The sequence below is a fragment of the Gekko japonicus genome, unplaced genomic scaffold (genome assembly GCF_001447785.1).
Source record: "Gekko japonicus isolate JY-2015 unplaced genomic scaffold, Gekko_japonicus_V1.1 scaffold1182, whole genome shotgun sequence".
Lineage (NCBI taxonomy): Eukaryota > Metazoa > Chordata > Lepidosauria > Squamata > Gekkonidae > Gekko > Gekko japonicus.
In genome coordinates, this window is record NW_015160876.1 from 311,059 (window position 1) to 330,670 (window position 19,612).

Consider the following 19,612-nt stretch of genomic DNA (forward strand, 5'->3'; position numbering starts at 1 on the left):
CTGGTCACGGCAAACACCCCTTTCCAACAATCTAAGAGGTGACTCTACACATAGACATCACCAGATGGGCAACACCGAAATCAGATTGACTATATAATTTGCTGTCAAAGATGGAGAAGCTCTATGCAGTCAGTAAAAACAAGACCTGGAGCTGACTTTGGCTCAGATCATGAGCTACTCATTGCAAAATTCAGACTTAAACTGAAGAAAATTGGGAAAACCACTAGGCCATTCAGGTTTGACCTAGATCGCATCACTGATGAATATACAGTAGAGGTGAAGAATAGATTCAAAGGTCTAGATTTGATAGAGTGCCTGAAGAACTATGGACGGAGGTTCGTGACATTGTACAGGAGACAGCAATCACCACTATCCCAAAGAAAAAGAAATGCAAGAAAGCAAAGTGGCTGTCTGATGAGGCTTTACAAATAGCAGAGGAAAGAAGGAAAGCGAAAGGCAAAGGCGAAAAGGAAAGATTTACCCAACTGAATGCAGATTTCCAGAGAACAGCAAGGAGAGATAAGGAGGCCTTCCAGAATGAACAGTGCAAAGTAATAGAGGAAAACAATAGAATGGGAAGGACTAGAGATCTCTTCAAGAAAATTGGAGAAATCTAGGGAGCGTTCCATGCAAAGCTGGCCATGATAAAGGACAAAACAGAAGCAGACGATACTAGGAAAAGATGGCAAGAATACACAGAAGAACTATACAAGAAAGACCTCGATGTCCTTGACAACCACGACGGTATAATCACTGAACTCGAGCCAGACATCCTGGAATGTGAAGTTAAATGGGCCTTAATAATATGCAAAATGCTTACCCAGTAGCAACACCAATGTCTACAGGTTATGTTAAGGAACCAGAAGGTGGATGTTTTGATAACAAAACCTTATATCAGTCATTGATGGGATCATTGATTTATTTGACTACTTGGTCTCACCCTGATATTTCTTATGCTGTGCATTTGCTGTGTCAAAGGAATGCAAACCCAACTATGCGAGATTGGAATGCAGCTAAAAGAATACTGTGGTATTTAAAGGGCACTTTACAATGTAAACTTGTGTTGAGATGTGATGACACACAACAAGTAATAGCCTTTACTGATTTGAGTTGGCGTTACTGTGACAGTGGAAAAAGCATAACAGGTTATGCAATAAATGTATGTGGATCACTGGTTATCTGGAAATCTGTAAAACAGCAGTACGTGGCTACTAGCAGTTGTGAAGCTGAATTTGCAGCTATAAATGATTGTACTATACAACTTGAATGGCTTCAACAATCATTAACTGATTTTGATGTTTTGTATGACAAACCAATGTTAATTAAATGTGACAATACAGCTGCAGAACAGTTAGCTGATTCACAAGGAATCAGGCCTAGGAGCAGGCACATCAACATTCAATATCAAAATGTAAGGGATACAGTGCAAAGAGGTTTAGTTACATTGCAGCACTGTTCTTCCCAAGAAAACGTAGCTGATATGTTCACCAAAGCACTATACAAAGACAAAGTTCAGGGGGAGTCTGAATATGATCATAGATACTGAACCTTAGGGGGAGTGTCGGTGTCTAAGCTTTAGCACAATGATCATTAGAATCTGACAGCTGACAGCTGCACTGAACTGGATTCAGCCGGTTTGGACTAGGCAGAGGCAAGCCAAGTCACCATGAGTCAGCACTGATCTGATTGGCTGACCAATGTATATATGTAGTTGTGTATTACTGTATGTTCTCTCTTGGATGGTGGATGGCATCTGGCGGAGCAGTTTGTTGGCCACTGTACTGTCTCAGTGTGGATAGTAACCACTGTACTGTCTCAGTGTGGTTGACTATTGGAAAGCCTCTGGTGAGTGGAATGACTGCTGGTGAGTGCAAGTGAGACTTAGGTGCTGGTTCAACTTCTTCAAATGCACTGCGCAACACAAATTTCCTTTGGGGATTTTGAACTTAGACTTGCAAGACCACTGAGGAAGAGTATAGTTTTTTTTAATCCCCTGAAAACAGGGTAGCTTTATTTATTTTGTTTACACCTACACAACTACAGAAAATAGAAAAGGGGGGGGGAGAAAAACAAAAAACCCCAGGGTACAAGACAGCAAATAAAGCAACCCATACTATAACTAAAAGCCCAAGAAAGGAAGGTCTTTAACAGTTAGTGTCCAGTTAGTCATAAAAATAATAACTTTTCGTTTAAGTCAATGAATTCATGAGTTAGTGAGTCCGTGTTAGTAATTGTCTATCTTCTTCTTCTTCTTTTTTTAGTGAGCACAAAGTCTCTTTCATCTTCTTCTTCAGTTGCGGGTCTTTAACTTCTAAAGAGTTACTTAGGTCCCCTTAGCTGCAAATCATATGCATCTCTGGCTGTGCCACCTTCTGCTCCTCCTGGGTCTCCGTCCATCTCTTCCAGAGTGTCTGCTTGGCCCCCTCCGTCTGGCTGTTCTTCCCTTTTCGATCCATGAAACTGCTTCAACCATTCTTCCGCTTTAAAAACCGAGTCAATTTTCTCCCTTTTGTCTTTATATTTAAACACCACACCCTCGGGGAAATTCCAGGAATACGAAATTTGGTTGATCTGGAGGGTTGAAACAAGTTCCTTGTAGGCTTTTTTTCCCTGTCGAATCTCAAATGGGGTGTCCTTTAGGACCCTGATAGTTGTTGCTCCCAGCTGCAGGGGGTTGACTGCTGTCGCTCTGAGAATATCATCTCTCACCTGCCTTCGGAGAAACTTGACAACAATCTCGCCCAGTAGATTATTTTGCTTAATATACTTAGAGTAGAATCGATAAACCACCTCGATCTCTGCTTCCGCTTCTACCGATGAGCTGCCGAGCGCCGAAGCGATTAGCTCTGCTATCACTTTCTTCAAGTTTTCTCCTGCCGTTTCAGCCACCCCCTGAAATCTGAGAACCTTGTTAGCTTTTTCCATTTGTAGATTTAACAATCTCCTTTCTTGAAGATCTTGTCTTTGTTCCAACAGGCCAACCTTCTTTTTCACCTTTTTGGTATCGTGCATCGTCTCTTTAAGTTTTTCATCTGTTTGGATTTGTAGTTACGCTCATTCGCTGACCTTCTTGCTTGTCCCGGCTGGCATCAGCTATGCTCGGTAAAGACCGAGCCTCACAGGGGGTGGACCGATTGGGGCAAAAAGGAGCGCCTCAATTCTCCGGCTTCCGCCATCGAAGAGGTCGCCCCCCCAGCGCCCCCGGCTCGGAGCCTTTAACTAAGGCTCACCTGGGGGTGCCACTTGAGGTGGCACTCCTCCAACACCCCTGGAGCGCGGATTGCCTCCCCAGCTTCAGGGGAGAGCATCCGCCATCGCTGAGCCGCAGACCAGAAGTCAAGAGTATAGTTTTGTAGACAAACACATAGCCCTCAGTCTGTGTCATGGTGCCTTCTCATGTTCTTGATCAGCACATGAAGCAATTTATGTACAAAAGGTCACAATTCCCAGCCATTTAATATTTTCCCCTGGGTCCTAGGCTCAGAACTCTGAGCATGAGATTTCTGTAATGAATGTCAATAAATCAAAAGTAGGTTTGCAACTTACAAATACCCACTTGAACAGCATACTCAAGATTGCTACAGCACAGAAATTTTGATGCAATAATTCAGAGCAAGAAGTGTCAGTTATCAGAGACTGTTAAATAAACAAAATATTGCAAAGTTGCTAACGTTTCAAGCAGGGCTATTTTTGGGCAGGAACGCACAGGAACGGAGTTCCGGCTGACTTCAGAGTTGGCCACAGCCACTACAGCCTAAACCTCTGCGTGCGTGGCTACAGAGGGAAGGCCTGGAGAGTGACCCCCCCCCGGTGACTCTGAGGCAGGCAAGCCAGGGGGCTGTCCAAAGGCTGGCTTACCCGGCCTGTCCAAAGGTTGGCTTACCCGGGCTCCCTGCAGCTGTGGGGCGCCCGAGAAAGCAAAGGGAAGTCAGTTTAGACTGCCTCCCCCTCCAAGGGCTGGCTTGCCCAGGTGCCCCACAGCCACAGGGCACCCAGGCAAGCCAAGGGAAGGCATGGGGGTGTGGCCTAATATGCCAATGAGCTGCGCTGTCAGAGGTGTGGCCTAATATGTTAATGAGTGCCTGCTGTTAGGTGTGGCCTGTTATGCTAATGAGTTCCTGCTGGGCTTTTTCTACAAAAAAAGCCCTGGTTTCAAGCATATTTTTATTCTGAGTAAAAAAATCTTTGTGTTTGTGTCCTTTATAAAGTTTATATCTCCACTACCTGGCATTGCATTTTATGACACATTGCCCAGCCCAAAAAAGTCCAATTTATGTCAAATCTGGCCCTCATAACAAATGAGTTCATCACCCCTGTTTTAGTCCATGATAGAAGCTTCGTATATGTGTGTAAGTGCTACTAAACAATATTTCAGTGCTGGGACAACAGTGCATATGAAGTATAGATTTTGCATTTTGAACTGATTGAACCATGAATCCATCTAATCCAAAACCAGAAGGCTTCAACAAATGCATAAATCATATGAAAAAGTGCTGCTTGACCATTTCCTGAAAGTTCAGAGGGTTTTACATAGCTTTTGGTGAAGTTAAGGCTGCTGATATGAACTATCCTAGTAAAAGGTAAAGGTAAAGGTTTCCCTTGCTCGAAATCCAGTCAAATGCAACTCTAGGGATGCGGTGCTCATCTCTGTTTCCAAGCCGAAGAACCAGCTCTGTCCAAAGACATTTCCATGGTCATGTGGCCGGCATGACTAAATGCCAAGGCGCACAGAGCGCTGTTACCTTCCCACCAAAGTGGTACCTTTTTATCTACTTGCAATTTCTTGCTTTCAAACTGCTAGGTTGGCAGGAGCTGGGACCAGAGACTAGAGCTCACTCTGTCATGCGGCACTCAGGTCTTGAAGTGCCGAACTACTGACCTTCAGGTCTGCAGTTCAGCGTCTTAACCACTTGAGCCACCACAGCTAACTAAAAATCTGTATTAGTATTTTGTAGTACTATACTGAGGCAGGGTGCAGACTTCCTGTCTCAATAAGAGTTTATGCTAACTCAAGTTTTGGGCTTATTCTCAAAATATATTTTGGTTTGGCATCAGGCCAGATACCTCTTTGACTGATCCAGGGTTAGAGTTGCCAGACAGGGTCCAATTGGTTCAGGCTAACAAATGTAAGAAGAGCCTTTAAAGTCTGTGCTGACAAGGCGATAAATTAAGAAAGCAGTGTGGGCTATTGAGGCTTGTGTCAGAGATGAACAGGGGATGTATAAATCATCCTTCTCTTTGTCTTTCTTGTCCAAGGACTTTCTTGAACACAGATGATAATTTGCCAGACAGTCCTCTAACCTTTCATCCCTTCATGGCTTCACCACAGGGCTGAAGTTAATACAGGGCATCCTACTGACTTAATAGGCCTCCTCCTGAGTTTTTGCACCAGTCAACAAAGACAGTTTCTTGCATGGGAACGGACTTAAACATAATTGACTCTCTTGCTGTCCCTGTCATCTTAGCAGGAGATTTGATCCAAAACATGTGACCTGGAAGAATAAAAGCAGCATTACTAAAGGATTTCAGTGACATTTCTTTTTAAAGTTCTACCTTGTCCATCGTGTGAATAAACAAAGTTAGAGTTCAGTGGCACCTTTAAGACCAACAAAGTTTTATTCAAGGTATGAGCTTTTGTGTGCATGTACACTTCTTTCAGCACACAAAAGCTCATATCATGAGTAAAACTGTGTTGGTCTTAAAGATGCTGCCTAACTTTGTTTTACTACTTCAGACCAACACAGCTGCCCACCTGGATCTATTATGTGGATAAGATTGTTTTATCTGCCATTTGTTCATGTGACTAGCAAGACAGGCACCCACATGTGGAGTTATGAGAAGGTGCCAAAGTTTGGGAGTAGGTGGTCATGGAATACATCCAGAAAAACTGGTGCACATTCAAAAGAAATATAAAAGCCATAAATGCATAAGCGTAAGCAGCCTGTTGTGTCTGACACAAAGTTCCCTGCAATGCACCCAGTAAATATAGATCACTTAGAATATACTTGCTAGCAGTGAATACAGTTAGCCAATAAAGCTTACATTTGCAAACACAGATACGCATTCCTGGCTGCCAGTGAAGGTCTTCTCAGGGTTTATCCAAGGGACAATGGAACTCCCACAGTGCAAAACTCTGCCACGTATGTGGCTTGGATTTTTCTGTGCTCAAGTGCTGGCCTCTAAGATTTGATTGCTAGATATTAAAAACACCCTATTGTTTGATGTTTCATGATCATTGTGTCTTGTGCCATATATGTATTACATTTCAGTTTTCTATCTAATGTTGAACTGTCTTAAACTTTTGGGGATGTATTTGTCCCCATTTTGAGTGGAATATGTCCTTGTGTCCCCTTTTCAGATTTTTCTGGTAACCTTTGGCCTTGTTTTGAATTCCAGCTTTCTGGCTGATAATGGAAGAACTTTTTACCTTCCTGGGTTCTCTGGAAGTATCCTAACGATTTTGATACCCTTGTAAGGTAAAGAGAATTTACATAAATGAGTTACATTTCAGAAAGTTGGAAATGTTGCTTATAGGCTTGAGATCAAGCACATAAACAATTGTTTCCCTTTCTCATACTAGAATTCAGGGGTGAGATTACAAAATGGATTGACAGTAGATCCAAGACAGACAAAAGGACGTATTACTTCACACAATGTTTATCTGGCTTGTAGAATTTACTGCTATGAACTTTGTTGACAGTCACTGTCTGAAATGGACTTGAAAGAAGGTTGTACAGATTTATGGAGCGTAGCCATGCTAGCTGAATGGGTGTTCTGGGTTTCAGAGGCACAGTGCCTCTGATTGTCAGATGCTAGCGAGCAGTCAGGAGATGAGAGCAATTGTCTGCAGACGCTGCTTGTGGGCTTTCCTGTCACCGGGGCATGCATGATGTTGGAAACAGGTTGTTGGACTAGAGGGACCATTGGTCTGATCCCACAAGGCTATATTTATGTTCTTCAGTTCTCAAAGCAAATTACAAAATGGAAGAATGAACTGTGACTAACAACACTACTCAACAGTCTCAGGTGTAACATCTAACTGTTAAATGGTCAGGATCAGGGAAACCTTGCTCTCCTGGCTCCTTTGGAAGATAACAGCATCCAAAAGAGCCATCATCATTTTCCTTAGGAGCCTCAGATGGTATAGCTGACAGTAAAACAGAAATCCAAACAAAGTTCCTGAACTCATTTCATAGAATGCACGTGGTTCTCATTTAACTAAAAAAACTTGTCTGACTTTTTAAAAATTAATTTGAAAAAAATATTGTTTTAATTCCACATCAGGAAAACAGGAAGGGCATGAGTATTGTTTTAAGAAAATATAATTATTGTCAATTATCATTATAATTCCAAGAAGTTGTCCTGGAAATATTGGAACAATACTAATATTTTATTAAAATTAGCAGTGGCTACCTGAATCTCCCATGTGTCAAACTCAGACTCTTGTTTGCCATGTCTTAAGGGGTTTTGAGGCCTGCAAAGGGAGGAAAATTCCTGAGAGGGGGTATAAGTGTGAGAGTGTGAGAATGGCTCTGTTGTAGTGGCAATGTAAGTCTTCTAAAGCAGCCTCCCTTCTCAGGAATGATCTTGGAGAATGTCTGTGCTTATGTAGAGTGCACGAAAGCTAGGCAGGATTGGACGGAACTGAAGGGGGGCTCTATTCCAACTGTCTTTAACTATGGGGTTTGGCACCAGAATCTCAGTTCTGACACAGTATTGGTCTTATCTTGGAACATCTTTATTTCTCAATAAACAAATCACTGCCAGAGAGTGTCATTGACAGTAACTTTGTCCAAGACTCTGACACAGTGTCAGGACTCCCTCTCTTTGACTGTCATACCACAAAAGTGATGGCTGACAAAGGCGAAGAAATGGAGTTGGGAACTGGCTCCCAAACTAAGATCCCAATCCACAAGCCTGACAGCCAGAAGGACCTGGGGATGACTGCAGCCAAGCCCATGAAAAGTGCTGTGATGCGGGTAAGGGGCATGAGGCGAAATGACCCCCGTCAAAACCAAGGAAGATGGGATGAGCCAACCTGGCTGCGAACCCCGGGGTACCTGGGATAGAAGAGTCGGTTCAACATGGAATGGTGGCAGACCTTGAGAGTGTTCCAAGGTGATACCAAGTGGCTGCAAGTGGCTGGAATGTTGGGGGACGACCCAGGGCTAGACTGAATCAGGATGGAGTTCCATGGAGAGGTTGAGGACCTACACAGAGCCACCCATACCCTCCTAGAGGAACTCCTGGGGGTTGTCTGGGAACTCATGCGACAGGGGCGAGGGGAAGAAGGCCAAGCAATGCAAGTGGTCAAGGAACTGGAGAGGGCCCAACCCTGACCCCAGGGGCTGTGGTAAGGGGCCTGCTCAGTCTATGAGTTCTCTGATGAGTTTGAGGCATATGCCATGAGGCTCCAAGGGTGGCCGGAAGAAGTACTCATTGAGCTTTACTGTGCTGGGCTTAATCCTACCATCCTGGATAAAGCACTAGCTCAGGACAACCCCCTGACACTGAATGGCTGGATACAGGTGGTGTGTGAGGCTGACACCTCACCTACTACACATGTATCAGCTGAAGACCCTGGCAAAATGTCCCAGCGGGCCAAAAACCTTGTGAGCCCACCCCACTGGGACTGGAGGGGATTGAGAGCAGCAGATGCAGCTGGGATTATGCCTGCAATGTGAAGCCCCAGGCCACTATGAACTGTCCGGAGGACAAAAGCCCCATTGGGGAAGAAGGAAGAGAACAAAGATAAAAGAGCCAAACCAACAAGCCGGTGCCCCAAGACATCCAAAGCCCTGCAATCGGGAGTGATCATATGAATTTTCTCTAATAAGAAAAAAACCCACACCTTGTGTTGCCACATTTGGACCGTAGGGGGAGTTGAAGATTTCCAGGTTTGCGCGATGACTTTTCTGGCTGCTACTATCAGCAAATTAATCCCTAGTAATCAGTTTCTTTTTCATTGCAGTTGGGCTATCTTTCAGCCAAAGGTGGAGAAGGAACAGAGCTGGATCCAGAGGTAAAGAATGTCCAGTGATCGTTTGAATTTGTTCTGAAATTTGGGACCAAAACTGAAGAATAGCTAGGCACTGCCACCAGGTGTGGGAAAATTTGGCATTGTTACCACATTGCTTCCAGCAAAGTGGAGAAAATTGAGGGTAAATTTTTGAAAGTTTTGCAGGAGTTAAATACCACCTGTGGAACACTTTAAAAGCAGATTCTTGAATTGCCCGGGAAGGTGATATTTTGATGTGTGTATGCCGCATGGACTCTCATTGGATAGGGAGTAGAGGGTTCTGGATGTCTTTCTGCCAGGCGCTTTGATAGCTCAGAATTTTTGTTTCATTTTTGTCTAATAGAATATGATACAATTTAGAGATCAGTCCTTTTTTTCCTTCACTTTTCAGCAGCAATTTTTCTGTTCCTGTTAGCGATTTGGCAAGGTTAGGTCTTGTTATGAGGTCTTCTAGAAAATGTTGAACTTGTAAATATTCAAACCATGCCAGCTGAATATGATGTTTCTGTTCTAGGTCTGATTTAGTTGCTAGTTTACCTCTCTCCAGAACATCCCCAAATATAGTAATTCATGCTGCTTTCCATGTCTTAAATGAGTCCCGCTCCAAGGCTGGCTCGAACCAAGCTTGACCAGTACAGGTGCTTAACCTTGATTTCATCATCACTAGTTTATGCCTGTGTTTGAACCATACTTTCATCGTGGCTTGTACAAATGGGTTTGCAGATCTAAGCCAACTTAGTTGCAGTTTGCTGCCCCAAAGAATTTCTTTGAAGCTAGGGTGTTAGATTCTTCTCCTATCTTTTTCCATCCCAGCATATCAGAGCCATGGTATTGTCTTATCAGATTAGCTAGGATTGTGGCTGTATAGTAGAGGTGAAGATCAGGGGCAGACAAGCCTCCTCTCTTGAGGGTGCAACGCATCGTCTCAAACTTAACTCTAGGTATGAAACTCACACTTGGAGAGTTTAACAATGATTTAATTATTGTTTTTATGGTGTTTTGTTTGTTATGGTATTTGCCTCTTTTGTTAGCCACCCTGAGCCCATTTGGGGAGGGCAAGATATAAATCCAATAAATAAATAAATAAATAAATAAATAAATAAATAGACGGTTCACATAGAGAGCCTTCAACACTTCCTGCACCCATTGCACATGTGACTCCTTATCTTTGGGATATATCAAGATATCATCTAAATAAATCAGCACCCCTTTGTATGAATGCTTGTGTAACACTTCATTGATCAAGTTTATGAACACCCCAGGTGCTCCAGCCAAGCCAAATGGCATTATCAGACATTCTAATTGACCCAGTGGGGTGTTAAACGCAGTCTTATGCTCCTCCCTCTCCCTGATGTGCACTTGAAAGTATGCATCCCATAAGTCCAATTTAGTAAAAATCTGGCCCTGGGAGGCCTCAGCCAACAACTCCGCATTTAGCCCTCGGTAGTCAGTACACAGCCTCAGCCCCCCATCCTTCTTCTAGAAAAGCACCAGAGCCACAAACAGGAGGCTGCCGGTCTGATGAAACCCCTGGCCAGATTTTTATCAATGAACCTCTGTAATTCTTCCTTCTCAGCCAGGCTCATGGAGTAAAGTCTCCCCTTAGGCATTTTATGCCCCATCAATATCTCGATCGTGCTATTAGTTTTGCGATAGGGAGGCAGTTTGTCGGTCTCTCCCACCTCTTCCCACACTAGGCAAATGCACTCTGCTGCTAAATCCAGGCTATTCTGGATTAATCACTGTAACAGTCAAGTAAAAGGGGGGGGAGGGTCTTACCAATTCTTGCACCAGAGACTTTCGGACCTGCCGGCTGGCGCCCTTCACAGTAGGTCCTGGCCTTTTCCCGCCAGCTGAGGCAGCTCTCCTTCACTGGACAAAGTGCCTTCAAACACCAGTAAAGCCTGTGACACCAGTGAGTTAGCCAGCCCTCTGGATATTTGGTTCCCTACACTCTAGACTATAGTAAAATGGATTTAGGTAGTGCCAATGTAGTTAATTTTAATCTCCTGACATATGGCTAAACTTAAACCCTAGTAATGTGAAAGTCAAAGGTGTTTTTAGTAATATGGTGCCTAATACATGCTGCTAAGTATAAGCCTAGATGTTCAAGCTTACATGAGAAAATTCCAGTGCACAGAGGTTGTGTTAGTCGATGAGTAAGATGCTATGTTGATGTTTTAAAATCTACCCTTTTATTCCTTCTTGTAACCTACTGAAATTATATTCTTTGGCTTACTTCTTATTTAAATACAATAAAATTTTATTTTAAAAAAGTGTGAGTTTCATAAAGAGGCACTGGGTTTTCTTGGGTACCATATTTTGGGGAGGGGCTTGGACATGCAGAAGGTCCAGGATGCGGTAGGGTGGAAACCCCCACAGACCAGGAGGCAACTACAGTCTTTCTTGGGGTTTGCCAATTTCTACCGCTTGTTCATTCCATACTTCACCCAGGTCACCCTCCCTCTGACTGACCTCCTGAAAACAAAGGGGAAGGGACGGGACTGTAAAAAACCAAGTAGCATATTGCAATGGTCCCCCAAGTGTCAGCAAGCATGATAATAAAATGAAGAAGAAGAAGAAGAAGAGAGAAAAGATTGGATTTATACCCCGCCCTTCACTACCCAAGGGAGTCTCAGAGTGGCTTACAAACTCCCTTCCTCTCCCCACAACAGACACCCTGTGAGGTAGGTGGGGCTGAGAGAGCTCTGACAGAAACTGCTCTTTTCAAGAACACCTCTGACAGAACTATGGCTTGCCCAAGGTCATCCAGCAGCTGCGAGTGGAGGAGTGGGGAATCAAACCCGGTTCTCCCAGATTAGAGTCTGCGCACTTAACCACTACACCAAAATGGATGGCAACTTTCAGATGCAGCCTGGAGTTCCCCTGGAATTTCAACTTGGCTTCAATTTCCTGTTTGTTGACACTCCAGGGTAACTGGTTGGCCACAATTATGAAACAGGTTGCTGGACTAGATGAACAACTGGTCTTATGTTCTTATAGAAGCAATGCCAACAACAACAACAATAATTGAATACTGATAAATGCTATATATTACTATGATTATTACAGCATCCAAGTTCTGCAGCGATTGCAAAATGTGCACTTGGTGGTTTTGTTCCCCTTTTAATGAGTGTTTTTTCTTAATGATTCGTAAAGTATAAAGTACATTCTGACTGTTTCAACCAAACAACTCTGGCTGAGGGCAAGGACTGTAGTCAGGCATCACAACAAACATCTACTTACTTTTTCTCTTTTTTTCTCAGAGTTTATAGAAAATCCAATTAAAAAATCCCCTACGGGGGGACAACAAAAAACCACAAAAAACATCTACTTATGACAGCCATGTACATGGCTTATTTCCTGCTTACATGCTTCTTCTCCTCCCCCCACATCCAAGAATGGCTTGGGAAGCTTTGAAAGTTCCACCATTACTAGAATTAAGTTTGTGTCCAGTGGCACCTTTAAGATCAACAAAGTTTAATTAATTAAGGTGCCACTGGACTCAAACTCTGTTCTACTGTTTTAGACCAACACAGCTACCCACCAGTGTTCTCTCTAAGCTGAGTTAGTGTGAGCTGGCTCACAGTTTTTTAGCCTCGGCTCACACAATTTTGTCTTGGCTCAGGAAGGATGGCTCCAGGGCAAACTAATGTATGCAGTAGCCAGATCACTCGCTCACAACTTTAATGCCAGTAGCTCACAAAGTAGAATATATGCTCACAAGACTCCACAGCTTAGAGGGAACATTGCTACCCACCTGAATCCATTAACAGAGGTCCCGATCAGACGGCTTTTTAGATCCGTGCCAGGCATGAGTGCCTGGCGGATTTAAAGGTAATGTCCAGACACAAACATCTGGGAAACATCCCTGTTCCGTGGGCATCCCATTTTGCCACACTTCAGATCCAGACATAAAAAATACCACTTTAAATCTGGAGTTTTTGGGTCCCGATGGGGCAATTGCGGACTTTCACTCATCTGAAATGTTCCACCAGTGCGCAATCCTCCCGTCAGGGTGGTCTGAACTCAGACCATTCCGAGCGGGTGCGAATTTTAAAAAATCACCACCCAATATGCGCTTAAATGCATTTAAAAATGAGGCTGCAGAACCCTGATCTAGCACCATGAACACTTTAATGTTTATGAATGACCCGTGATTTTAAGGATGATTGGTTAATGCGATGGGAGCTGGAGGGGGGATGGGGGTCTTTCAACATGCAAAATAGTCCCTCCAGTGAGCATGATCTCAATGGCAAGGGGGATGGCTGGGACTCGTTTAGTCCAGTCCTGCAAGTGTGGGTCAGAACAGAAAACAAAAGAAGAATTTGGTCATGCGTGGGCTGTCCTGTTGGTCAGTGCATGGAGAGAGAAAGGGAGATCTATTCCCCCCCCCCAAAAAAAACCCCAAGCCTCTTTTCAAGGACACCGGCTGAGGATCAAGCACCTTGAGGGAACCATTGCAGTAGGTTTGGATTATGTTGAATCCACAGCTTGGTGTTTGTTCAGAGGTTCTGGTTTTTGGGGATGGGGGGGGGAAATCTCTATAGACTATGCCCAGTCCTGGTGGCTATGTTCGCAAGGGGGACCCCTCCTGGAAAAGCTGGTGGGTCTCACGTTGTGGAATTTAAAAAAAACAAAACCGGTGGCCATCAAAGGGTGGGGCAAGTTCAGGGTAAAGTACAAGGATTTTAATGGCCTGCTGGATTTGTTGGTGGAAGGAAGGCTCACCAGCTTTTTTGAACTCTCTTGGTTTGGGGCTCTGGGGTTTGGTGTGACTGGAGTGAACCAAGTTCACACACGGGACTTTAATGCCATTTGTGATGAATTTCCAGCCATTTTCGATGGCATGCTTGGTTGCTACACTGACCCTCCCGTCTCCCTCGATTTCGATCCCGCAGTCCGGCCCATTCGCATGAAGGCTAGGCATGCCCCGTTTGCACTATGCCCAAAAAATGATGCAGAGTTGGATCGCCTGGTGGCTCAAGGGGTCCTGGAACCAGTACCGCACGCTCTGTGGGAAACCCCTGGATCATGCTCCATTAAGCCCAATGGAGATGTCCGGATATGTGTGGACTATAAATGCACCATTAATAAGGCATTGCAAGATTATGCATATCCAGTCCCCATCATGAGCCATGTCCTAGGATCACTGGCAGGCACCAAGATTTTTGGCAAACTGGACTTGGCACAGGCCTACCAACAACTGCCGGTAGATGACGCCACCACAGAAGCACAAACCCTTGTGACCCATAGGGGGGCGTTCAGGGTGCGGAGGCTGCAGTTCGGGGTGAGTGTGGCTCTGGGGATATTCCAAAATTTAATGAACTGTCTTTTAAAAGGGATCCCCGCAGTCCAGCCATTTTTTGACAACATTCTGATAGTGGCCCCCAACTCTGAGATCTTTGCCGAATGGCTGTGGATCATGCTCCAATGCTTCAACAATGCCAGCTTGAAAGTGAAGCACGAGAAGTGCCTGCTGGGGGTCCCACAGGTTGAGTTCCTGGGGTTTACCATAGATGCCCATGGCATCCACCCCACAGCCGACAAAGTCTGGGCCATCGTTCAAATGCCTACACCCACCTCGAAAGCGGAACTCCAGGCATTTCTCGAACTTTTAAACTTTTACCATTCCTTCCTTCCCCACAAGGCTGCCGTGGCAGAGCACTTACACCACCTGCTGGACAAACACGCCCCTTAGGTCTGGGGTCCCAAACACGCGACTGCCTTCCAGGTGGTAAAGGGCCTCTTGATCTCCAATGTGGTCCTGGACCATTTTGATGAGTCTCTCCCCGTAGTCCTGGCTTGCAATGCTTCACCGTACAGGTTTGGGGTGGTCCTGGGGCACCAGCTGGCTGATGGGCGGGAGGTTCCAATTGCATATTATTCACGGACTCTCTTGCCAGCCGAGCGCTACTACACGCAAATCAACAAGGAGGGCCTGGCAATCGTGGCAGGGGTAAAAAAGTTCCATGATTACCTCTATGGCCAGCCCTTCACAGTGGTCACAGACCACAAATCTCTGCTTGGACTGCTAGCCCCAGACCGCCAGACCCTACAGATGCTCTCTCCCCGGGTGCTCCACTGGTCGATATTCCTGGTCCGGTACCAGTATGTGCTAGTCCACTGCCCCTAAGCCCTCAGCCGTCTCCTGTTTCCCTCCTGCTACCTGGCCCTGGCTCGCCATGTTGCCCTGCTGGAAGATCTTCCTGACTGGCCAGTCCAGGTCTCTGATGTGTCTCGCCACACCGCCTGTGACCGCATCCTTTCCCAGGTCCGGGACTGGGTGGGGAGGGGGTGGCCCACTAGCCTGTTGGGTCCGGAGTATGCCACTTATTTGTCATGCAGGGATGAGTTGTCAACCCATAAAGGGTGCCTGCTCTGGGGAAGCTGGGTGGTGGTGCCAGCCCCACTGCATATGGGGGTTCTCACAGCTTTGCATGACACACACCCAGGGATTGTACGAATGAAAGCACTCGCTCAGAGCTATGTGTAGTGGCCGGGGCTAGACACTGAGATCAAGGACAGGGTGAAGGAGTCATGACCTGAACCCCCCAGGGCTCCGGTGCGGCCTTGGGAGTCACCCCACAAGCCATGGGCTAGGCTCCATCTAGACTCTGTGGGACCCTTCCAGGGACAAATCTTTTTCATCTCGGTGGATGCCTACACCAAGTGGCTGGAAGTGATCCCAGTGCCATCCACCTCATCTCAGTCTGCCATCCGGGCTATGTGGTCGATCTTCAGTACTCATGACATCCCGGACTCCCTAGTGACAGACAACAGGACCACCTTCACCTCTGCAGTGTTCCAGAAGTTTGTACAATATTATGGGATTAGGCATATCTGCTCCGCACCATTCCACCCCGCCACTAACGACCAGGCCAAGCACATGGTCCGCACAATGAAGGAAGCACCGTGCCACATTGATCAGGGGGACTGGGACTACAAGCTGGCCACCTTCCTATTCGGCCAGGGAATCATCCCCACTCCACCACCGGACGCAGCCCTGCTATTCAGCCAGGGAATCACCCCCCACTCCACCACCGGACGCAGCCCTGCTGAGCTACTAAAGGGACGGCGCCTCACAATGCAGCTAGACCATCTGCATCCCGATCAAGCACCCAAACACAGTTCAGCCCCAGAGAGCCAGGAGGTGCTGTGGGGGTTCTTCCCAGGGGACCCGGTGTATGCCCGGAACTATGCATGAAGCCCTGCGTGGATTCCAACCAAGGTAATCAGAGTGACGGGCCCCCTATCCTACGAGGTCTCCGGGGATGATGGCCAACTAATAAGTAGACACATAGACCAACTGCAATGATGCCTCCTTCCTGCAGACCCCGATGGACCAGAGGGCAGCGAGGATGAATGCTTCAGCCCTGCGGAAAGTGAACTGGTAGATCCTGATGTGTTTGCTCATGCTCCACTTCATGCAAGTGCTCTGCCCGAAGTGGCTATCAGCGACAACCCAGAGCGGTCCAGTAGCCTGGAGCTGGTGGCAGCCCAGCCTGAGCAGCAGAGGCCCGGGCCTGAACAAACAGCCCCAGCCCCCGAAGTCCACTGTTCAACCAGTGAACAGCGGAGACCCACATACCTCAAGGACTATGTTAGGGTGACCCAAACTTTGGGGGGAGGGGTGTTATGTACTAACAAAGGGACCATGCACATGGTCGGGTCTGCATGTGGTCAAGTGAACAAACAAACCTTCATGACCAGAACAATAGACGCAGAGAATCCAAGAATGGACCAGTCAGTCAGTCTGGATCCAAGAAGGGACCTAGGGTTATGAGGGCACTGTAAATAACCAATCACGGGTGTGGGGTGTGTTGTTGGATGTGGCTTGTATCGGCATTTATGCAGAGCCCCAGGCCCCACTTGTCTCAGTTTTGCCTACTTTTAAACCATGAGCTGAAATCACTAGTCTACACGTTTTGAACCCAGTATTTTTCAAGTTCACTAAAGGAGAAGCAATAGTCTGCAAAGAGAACCAGGATATTATTTTCCATCCCGCAGGCATTTCCTCTGCATATTAACATCACGTGGTGAAGCACGTACTCCTCTTCAGCCTAACAAAAGATTTCACTCCATGATGGGATAAACAGGCAGGCACATCCTTCAGCCGCCCATCAAGATAACACAGCTGTTAAGACCAACTACCGGCAATGGGTCCAGGACATTGCTCTTCTTTTCTCTCCTTTGTCTCCCCCCTTCCCCCTGAGAGGTGTCACTATTTGTCCAACTATTATTTCAATTGCCCAACGATTAATCCTTTTTCCTGAGCCATTAACAGGTTATGTTTCTTAATGTTCCTGGGGACTACATGACCAACAAGGCATCTGCCTCAGGTCACCTTTTCAGGTATAAAAAGAGAGCATCCAGCCATTGCTCTCTCGCTCACTTCCTACCTTCCTACTCCCACTCTATCTTGCTGGTTCCATTCTTAGCGCTGTTTGGAAGCTCACCAACTCACAACCCCTTCCCTTAGTTGTTATCCCTTTTTTGCTGCAGAGTTGATTTGTCTTGTTGGACAGGTAATGTATCATTCAACCAATGATATTTCCTGCTAATGCAACCATCTCTGTATCTTTCTATCTGAATTCCTAGATCTGTATTGCTTGCGTGTATGCTTGATTTTATATTGTATGTGTGAGAATTCTTAGTAAGGAAATCATTACTTCAGTACATCCAGCCTCAGCATCTATTTCTGGGATCTGGAAAATCGGAGTCCAGTATACTTAGGTCATCGGTCCCATAGTTAATGCCTATTACCATTTAATATTCATAATTCCCCACTTTCATTAAGAAATAATGCAATTTGGCTAATAAGGTTCAGAAGTGCACATCTCAGAAGCCCAGTTGCCCTGTACTGCCCTGGCCGGTGAAGCCATGATGCTGCATTGCTCATTGCCCCCATTCACCCATCTCTTCCTTCTGAAAGCTCCCATTTCCAAACAAAAAATTCATATTGGTCTTAATAGAAACATGCCCTACAGCTTTAAAATAGTGTTCCTTTGATTCTTTTGGAGTGTAGTTTCCATTTCTATCTTTAAATGGCTCTCTTCAACCTACAAGGAACATTTTGTTAGAAGCATTCTGAAAGGACGTGGGGGGAAATACATTTTTAACTTCACAGTAATAGTACAGACTTTCTGGACTGCACATATCTTGAAATCATTTCCATCAGCCACATGTTCAAGTGGGGGACCAGTTCTGCATATGTCACAATGACAGCTTGCATATGCTCCATATACAAAATCAGTCCCCAAATAAGTATAGTAGAGTTATGCCCTTAAGCTCACTCTGCCTAAGAAAAGCAAGTTTGCATTGTTCCTCCACTTTGGCAGAAATGAGCACAAACTTTGATGAACCACATTCTGCTGTAAAATATACCTTGGTAACTCCTAGGAACAGCTTGTGGTCAGGAATGCCATCCCCCGGAGTTGCAGCTCATGTCTAGACTACAAAGATTCGTTCCCCTGGAGAAAATGGCTGCTTTGGAGGGTGGTCTCTGTGGCATCTACCCCACTGAGGTTTCTGTCCTCCACAGGCTCCACCCCGAAATCTCCAGGGGTTTCCCAACTTGGATCTGGCAACCCTACCCCCCCCCAACCCCTGCTGGTGGCCAGGGGAACCTGGCAACCCTACACACAGTTGATTTGTCTTCATAAAGCCAGGCAACACTTAGCACTTACCTACCCTTCTGTTCACAAGCAAACAACTCTGTAGCAAAGAGCTGTTGTGAAGGAATCCTTTTTGTCCCACTGAGCCTACAGACTCGCCTTGTCAATTAGACTCTGAAAATACAGAGCATAAAGGTAAAACTGTTTAACTTGTAAGATGATTAGACAGCATACAGTTAGTTTGGTGGGTGTGCATTCTTCATTCCCTTAACATCAGCACATGTCTTAAACAACACCATGGAAACCAATAGTGTCTGTCTGTCTGTCCCCATGGAAACTGCTTCTCATGATGTCACTTTCCTCATTAGTACTCAGAAGCCAGTGGAAAGTTGATGCAGTGGTCAGCATCTGCAATGAGCAGAAGCCTCTAAGCTTAAGGCTCCTGGTGTCAGAAGTAAATTAAAACTGGGTAAATAATGAGGATAAGATTGCAGCCTTCACAGCCTGGGATCACACTCTGAATCAATGAGGGCTCTCAAAACCTCCAAGACAGCTTTGGGGCAACTCCTAAATCTGACAGAGGACTCACTGGTAAGTAAACAAAAGGCAAGGATCTATAGGGAAATAATTGCAACAAACCCAAAGTCAAATTAAAACAAGGAATTGTTGGCTGTGTTACTAACAGAGGACCTAAGCCTGAGAAAAGCTATAAAAAGGCAAACAGAATGAACTCTGACCCTGCTAAGAAAAAAAATGGGTTCTAGACGCATTGCAGTGATCAGCTCAGGTTTATTCAGTGATTTCAGCAAACCTACAAGACAAGACTCCAGAGACTCAGCTCTGTTCAATAGCATGCAATTGCCACACCCAAACACACTCCACTCCTAGGCTATTTATATAACATTACTACTTGATTGGTTTATTCTAGAGTCCTGGTCGGCTTGTGCTCCAAGCTCAGCCAGTCTCTGGGGTGATT